Genomic DNA, 8,437 nt, shown 5'->3' on the forward strand with positions numbered 1-8,437 from the left:
TGATGTGTCTCTCCCATATCAATGTTTCTCTCTCTTTCTCTTTCTCTCTCTCTGTCTCTCACCCCCCTCCTTCCCTCCACTCTCCATAAAAGAAATCAATGGAGAAAATATTCATGGGTGAACAAAAATAAATAAAAAAGCCAAACTATTATACAGTAGGATCAACATTAAAGGCTAGTAATTTATGTGAACAAAATTATTTTATATCAAAGAATATAATCTTTGAATAGTTTTAAAACAGGTTTGTTATCAAATTTTAATGTATTTCAGAAAATAAATAATATTAATCTCAGCATATTTCACACAAAGAATACATTCTTACAATATCTATTTTGTGAAGAAAAACTACCATATCTTCACATACTTCCTTAAGCTTAAAATAACAAATTAACTATTCTATAATCTTTCCTTTCTAACCTGTAAGAAACATGATTATTAATGATTAATAATATAGCCTTTAATTGTATTGAGATGTATATCTTAAACCGATATATCTTGAATTCTATCTTCAGAGAAACTCCTTCTAATTAGATTAAAAACAACAACAAAACAAACAAAAGAAGTCTTTATTCTGCAAGTGGTTAATTTTAAATTGTTTGAGCTGATTAAAATATCTTTATTATCTCCTTTTCTGTGTAATTATCATATATTTTCATTTATCTACCTCTGTATGAAAAGCAACTAGGATGTTATTCTGTAATATACACTTCCTGTTGCAATTTAATTTACACATTATTGCCATGTTTTAAGTGAAAACAGCAGGCTCCATAATAACAATCACTTTTCATAACTACTAACATTTTCATATATCTTTAATTTTTTGCACTTATCCACAGGGGTTCAAATACTCATTTTCTTCATGTTCATTTTAGATTTGAAATTCACATTCACTTCACCCAAAGCAATGCCATATTCAGATATTATATTATATTTTATATATTTTTATTACATATTTTTGCCACAAGGAAAGTATACAGCCCAATCCACCCTCCAAAAAATGGTTTCCAAGAGATCAAGCTGAAACTCTATTTTTAATGTGGTAAGATTATACAGTCATCTTATAAAATAATTACCCCAAATAAAAATCAGTTTTTATTTTAATAAATAGCTGTCAATATGATTCATTTCAACGTACACATGCCTTCTGCTCAAGAGGAACCATTTTCATATTAATTTATGTTTTATGCTGGATCTGCCGCAAATATATTTACACAATGATACATATATAAATAACATGTATTGTTATAGCTTTTGTATGTGTATGGGCTGAATTGACATACATTCCTGACTTGTGCTAAACTATTCATCCAGCTTTCCATTTATTTTACTCAACATTTTGTTTGACCATTCACAATTGCTCCGTGGGAAGCTAATCAATTTGTTTTGAAAGCTGTAATATTACACAGTGTGCCTATGCCACATTTTATCTAACCTTTCAAGAATTGATGAACATTTATGTTCTTACTAGGGTTTGCTATCAGACATAATACTGCAATGAATACTCTCACACATTTCCTTTTTCAGGACTATGCTAGAGTTTATGAAGTATATTCCCAAGAGTAGAATTGTGGAGTTAAAGTTCACTAAATAATGACAAACTGTATTCCAAAATAACTATATTTTTTCATGTTCTTACTACCAGTGTTTGAATGTTTCCATTTCAGATTCTGGCCAATATTTATTTTATCTATGTATTATTTCATTTTTAAATTCAAGTTATATAATTAAAAATATAAACAGTTAATGCATTTCTTCTGCACCCAACACCTTGGTACACCACCAATTTGTTCTCTGTATCTCTATGAGCTTGTGTGTGGTGTTTTTTAGTTTTTCTGTTTTGTTTTGTTTTGTTTTGTTTTTAATTCCACATATCAACAAAATCATATGGTGCTGGTTTCTCTGTCTGACTTATTTCACTTACATAATGCCAATAAAGTTTTAATGTAACTTGATGTCACATTCTTTTAATTTCCTTTTTGCTGTAAAATGAAAGTTTGGTTTTTAATTATTTATTACTAGAGGCCCAGTGCATGAAAATCCATGAACGAAAGGGGGTCTCCAAAGCCCAGCCTGCCCTCCTCAGTCCAGGAGCCCTCAGGGGTGGGAGGTGTCCCAGCGATCAGAGGAAGGCAATGCCCCCATCACTCCTCTGCTGGTTTTGTTTAGATTGCAGATACTCATTTAGCACCCCCTTTCCTCAGCTGTATTGTACACTTTCTGTTTTCTCAATTTTAAAACTGCAACCTGGCACTTAGTGTCACTTCATAGTCTTATTAGTAAATGGAAATGTTTACTAGATAGATGAGTTAGTTTAGTCTCTCCAGATCCTCAGGTTTGTCTTGCATAAAGTCCTCAAAAATCCATGGTGAATATTTCACTCAAATTCCCTGAAGGTCACCTTTCTTCACTTTTTAATTGGACAGTGACCTTGTGCTTTGTACTTATGATTCTGTCCTCATTCTTAATAGCAAAAATTCCTCAAACAAGTGACATTTCTGAATGCTAGAAAACATTTCTAGAATGCTTGCATTTTTCCAGGTTTTCACATTGTTTCTAATTTAATAATATGGTTTGGGAGAGTGTGCCAGATAACTGTTCACTTGCCCAACCAGATTCAGTTCCATAGTAATCTCACTGGAGTGATTTTGAAGAAAGCCTGAAGCGGGAGAGTAATTATAATTGAATTTTATTGTTATATTGAATGTACAAACCATCTATATTTTGAAACAGTTACTTTCATTTAAGGCATCAGAAATAACTGATGGCACTTCTATGTTACATGCACTTCATCACCAATGGTTTTCCTTAAATATTTCATTATACTTTTTAAATTATCCTAGCTGCATTATTCTATTAACTTCAGACTATCACCGTTCATACTTTATATGCTGTTTCTGATAGTCTCGGTAGAGACTTCCATTCCAAACTGCCACCATAATAAATTAAATATCTAGCCTAAGGAGGTGATGACAACTCCTTGGCTTTTCTTGAGCTATTCATGGTTGTGGGTGTGATTAGGACATAATTGTTTGATTTATTTGCTTATCTAGGCAGCTTAGGGGAAAGGCTGTGCATTTGGCTATAACATCCTTCTTAATTCATTCATGGGGAAATGTAGACTACAGTATAATTAAATAATCTCTCTGTGCATGACAGTGGTAACTATAATAATTATATGTCTTTTGTCAGCCACAGGTAAAACAAATTGCAGGTTAAGAAAATTATAGGGTTTATCATCGTATTAAGGACTGTACTTCAGTTGCTGTGTATTTTGTTTATAAATTTTCATGGATCTTGTGTAACCATATGAAAAGGTTTCTTTCATTGTGGTTTTCAGAGCATGTTCATGAGAAGAATGTTAAATAAAGTAAATGTTTCTATGTTTGTGTTAAATTGGTGTAGAGGGAAAAACATGAACAGTAGAACAACACAAACAACTAAAAATGTTATCAGAAAAGTATATGGAAATAAGTTAGTACAGTTTGTGAATCTTTTAATTCTATGTCATTGTCATAAATGTTTTGAAGTTAGTAAAATCAATTATTTAATTTTCTTTCTTAGATTTGGCTATTTATTGATGTTTACTATAAACCAATATTGCATTTTAGAGAACTCAATTAGAAATATAAAGATATTTGTTCTTCAAGATTTATGTAAAGACATAAATTTTTCAAAGTTGATGAGTTTCATCAATAAGTTCAATAATTTTTACTTTCAATTTCCTTTCAGGTTTAAAATCCTGCATTATTATACTTAAAAGTATTTTTATACATTTAGAAATCATGACTGTAATTGTTGATGTAATTGTTGACAAACATCTTAATATTAAAAAGTTGTTTATGGTACATTAATGACAATAGTAAGTTCAATATTTTCCCCAGGTCTTTCTATATATTGACATTCAGTGTTTCATGCAAACTTCTGAGTATTCATTCACCAGACAAAGAGCCTTCTCTAGTTAACATAAAATGGTGTGGATCAGCAATTTTCAACCAATGTGGTATGGCACACTGGTATGGCGCAAGAATTTCTAAAACATGCCATATCTGACTATTTAGTCAGGGGCACTGACCTTATTTTCCCTTAGTTTTTCAAATTAAAAAAAATAGCAACAGCCAATACAATAGCCATCCCACATGAGTGAATCAACATTATATCTATTTTTTGTTTTATCAGCAAAAATCTGTATATATAAAAGGCTAATATGCTAAATGTCACTCCTAATGTCCAACCAGTTGCTATGATGCACACTGACCACCTGGGTCAGACACTCAATACAGGAGCTGCCATGACACACACTGGCCAGCACCATGGACCTGGTGCTAACAAACCAACACTTGGTTTTCCCCAAGTGGGACATGGGTCCCTCCAACACTCATGAGCAATATCCCACAAGATTGCAGCCAATGCATTAAAGACCCCATGGTGCAAAATGTGGCCCACAGCCCAGCCCAGCAGGGAAACAGTCACTGTGCGCTCCATGTAATGACATCACAAAGCAACGCCTGGCTTCCTCTCCCTAGCAACTAGCTTCCTTGGAATTTCTTCATCCTAGAAACACAGGTGGAAACATTTTACACTTTAACCAAATGTCTGTGAAGTATTTTCCTGTGCCTCATCTCATTACATCTTCAAAGAAGTCCTGGAGTAGGTAGATAAGATACTTGGAGGAATGCTATTTTCTTTTTATTAGCCAGAAAACAGAGATTTAGAAAGCTTAAAAACTTGGAACTTGACTAGACTGAAAAGAATTAAGAAGTGGTGGACCTTGAAAATGACTTCAGGTTTTCTCACTGCACAGAATACAGCCAAACACTGCCGCAAGTTAAATATTTTACCCTTTTTTCTCCCTGTGTGTCCTATAATAATAATCTGCTTCATGTTGATATTTACTGCTGTGTTGCTAACAATTACTTGAAAGAGAAGTCGGGGTGCTTCACCCAGCTGAAAAAAAATTAGCTAAATCAGAAAGCAGGTCTAATGAAGCAAGCTTAATATATATATATATATATATATATATATATATATATATATATATATAGCATATATGTATATATATGGCTAAGTTGACTTGTGCATGTACATTACAGGTAAAGCTCTCGCTGGCACCAATCGAACGTGTGTTTCAGTCTTTCATTGTTGATCATGACTTTGGTTGACACTTCTATTATAGAGAAAGGGTGAATTGTGATATTAAAATATTTCTTCTAATTAATTTCCTTTCAATGTACACGAATTCATGCACAGGCCACTAGTTATATTTGTGTGCCATTGGATTTTATTAATTAGTTTATGTGTGACATAAGATGAAAAAGGTTGAAAATCACTATTTCTCCAAAACTATATTATTTTCACTTGCAATTTATATGAAACAGCTTCCTCATTCTGGCTTTGCTTTCTCTTGATTCATATTTTCTGTCATTAACTCTGCATCTTAAACAAGTAATGAGTCATTAAATATACTGCTTGACACCTAAGTAATTTATAGCTTTCTTTGACAGTTTTGCATGTTTCAAAGAGAAATTACCTTGACTATAGTGTATACAATCTTGTCACTTGGGGTGAATTGCCTATTTACGAATCATTTGAAAATGTCTTCAACTAATCAATAAGCAAAGTTATAAATGGCCAACATCAATCAGAATTAAATAATTGCACTTAAGAGTTATTCTTTAATTTACCAAATTGGCAAAGTTTAAGGGAATTAATCATATTAATTGATACATATGTTAATTGACTTAAGTATGAAACAGCTGGCGGTTATATGCTGGCAGAAATGTAGTAAATTTTCTGGTTTGCAATTTAGAAAATTTTATTTTAAGTTATAAAACATTAATAACCTTAATATCTCTGAAGATGGATAGTCATTTTCTTCTCCTTTCTGGATAATCTTTAAAATTAACAATAACAAAAAATGACATCACCACTAAAAACTAAAGCAAGGAATCATCCACACACTGATCATATTTGAGGATGCGTCATATATGGAACATTATTAAAAATTGATATGTTTTTTTCAAATTTTATAAAGTATCAGACAAAAGAAGAGTCATGTTATGAAAAATGAATCAGAAGTCATTAAAGAAAATCATAACTTATTCTGATTTCAAGTAAAATACATATATTCCATATATTAATATACCTTCTTATCATCATCTTTATTACCATCACCTAGTATTAGTTTGTTACTGTTGCTATAAGAAATTACCCTCTCACCAAAACCAGTTTGGCTCAGTAGATAGAGCATTGGCCTGTGGACTGAAAATTCCCAGGTTCAATTCCAATCAAGGGCATGTACCTTGGTTGCATGCACATCCCCAGTAAGAGGCAACTGATCTATGTTTCTCTCTCATCAATGTTTCTAACTGTCTAACTCTCTATCCCTCTCCCTTCCTCTCTGTAAAAAATCAATAATATATATATATATATATATATATATATATATATATATATATATAATTTTTTAAAGAAATTACCCTCTCATCATCATCAACAACATCTTCACCACCACCACCTAGTATTAGTTTGTTTCTGTTGCTATAATAAAGTACTATAAACAGCATATTAAAATGATTCAAATAGGGGATAGGAAGAATGGATAGGCAGAACATAGAGGATATCTATAGTGAAATACCCTGTATGATACTATAATGACAGAAATATTATACATTTGTACAAACCCATAGGACATACGGTTCCAACAGTGAATTATAATGTAAACTATGGACTCTGAGTGACAATGATATGTCAATGTTGGTTTGTCAATTATAACAAATGTAAGAATTTGGTATAAATGTTGACAGTAGGAGAGGATATGTGCATGTGTAGGGGCAGGAGGTATATAGGAAATCCCTAGCTTCCTCTTAACTTTACTGCTAGTCTAATACTGCTATAAAAGAATAAAAATTTTAAGGCAGACAAACAAAAACCACATAAATATATTAGGTTCTGTATGCCAGAAGTCTGGAATGGATCGCATTGGGTGAAAATCAATATGTTGGCAGGGTTGTATTTCTTTCTAGCAAAATAGCTCTAGGAGAGAGTGTGTTCCTTGCCTTTTCCAGCTTCCAGAGGTCACCCACCTTCCTTGGCTCAGTGCCCCCTCCTCCATCTTCATGCTCAATATAGTTATCTAGTAGTATTCCTTTGTGTATATGTACTACATCTTCGTTATTTACTCATCTATGGAAGGACATGGTTGTTTCCATGTCTCAGCTGCTGTGAACAATGCTTCAATGAATATACAAGTGCATATGTATTTGTAAAGAAATGTTTTCAAACTATTCAGCCATAAAAAATATTAAATACTGCCATTTGCAACAACATGGATGGATCTTGTGAATATCATGCTAAGAGAAATTCAGACAGAAAAAATTAAGCACCATATGATTTCACTCTCATGTGGGATATGAAACTGAAACTCATAGACACAGACAATAATGTAGTAGTTACCAGAGAAAAGGGGAGATAAGGAATAAAGGGAGCCAAATACATGGTGATGAAAGAAGATTTGACACTGGATTGTGGGCACTTAACGACATATATGGTCGATGTATCATAGACTTGTACAATTGAAACTGATATAACTTTATTAATCATTGTCTCATCACTTTAATAAATGTAATTTAAAAGTAATCCTAATACAGAAAAACCCAGGGTCCATAATATCCAAAACAACTGAAGGCTCAACCAACTGGATATCAGTGCTGGGTTTCCATGGTGACCCAGCACTGACTACAAAGAGATGCCTGGAGATAGAAGCAGGATCTGATTTGTAGCTTCTGTGGCAACTGTCCATCAGCATTTGGCTCTCTCTTTCACTCTGGGTCTGGTCAGAAGCTGCACCTCTCTTTTTCCCGGGCCTCCACTGGGACTATTGATCAGATCCACCTCTCTGATCAGGCCCATTGATAGGCATGGAGACATTAACTGGCATAGAAACTGACCAATCAGAACCAAATCTAGTGGAGTGGGAGGAGCCAATGACTGCCTAGGAGGCAGAGCTTTTGATACTGATTGGCATAGAAACCGACCAATCAGAACCTAATCTGGGTGAACTGTGAAGGCAAAACCTAAGGTGGGGACTGAGGGAGGGTTTTTAAGGGAAACAGTGTTTAGTGTAAGGTGTAAGAAATTGGTTCAATTTCTTAATGTCCAGTTTGGCAGTATAGTGCATATGGCTAGCTATCAGTCCAGATATAGAGATTATGTATTTTTGTCTGCCAAGAGCATCTCCTCCTGCTGAAAAAGGCCCCCCACATTTAAGCAATTCTATCCTATAAAATTTACCTCTACTACTAAAAGGGTAATATGCTAATTAGACCAGATCAATCAGACATCTTCTGGATTTCCACCCTCTTTCAGGACAAAGCCATGGTGGTGGGGGCTGAGGCAGAGGCCATTAGGGGCAATGGGGCTGGCAGGGGAGGGCAGTTGG

Source organism: Pipistrellus hanaki (assembly GCF_964339955.1).
Source record: "Pipistrellus hanaki genome assembly, chromosome: 2".
Classification (NCBI taxonomy): domain Eukaryota; kingdom Metazoa; phylum Chordata; class Mammalia; order Chiroptera; family Vespertilionidae; genus Pipistrellus; species Pipistrellus hanaki.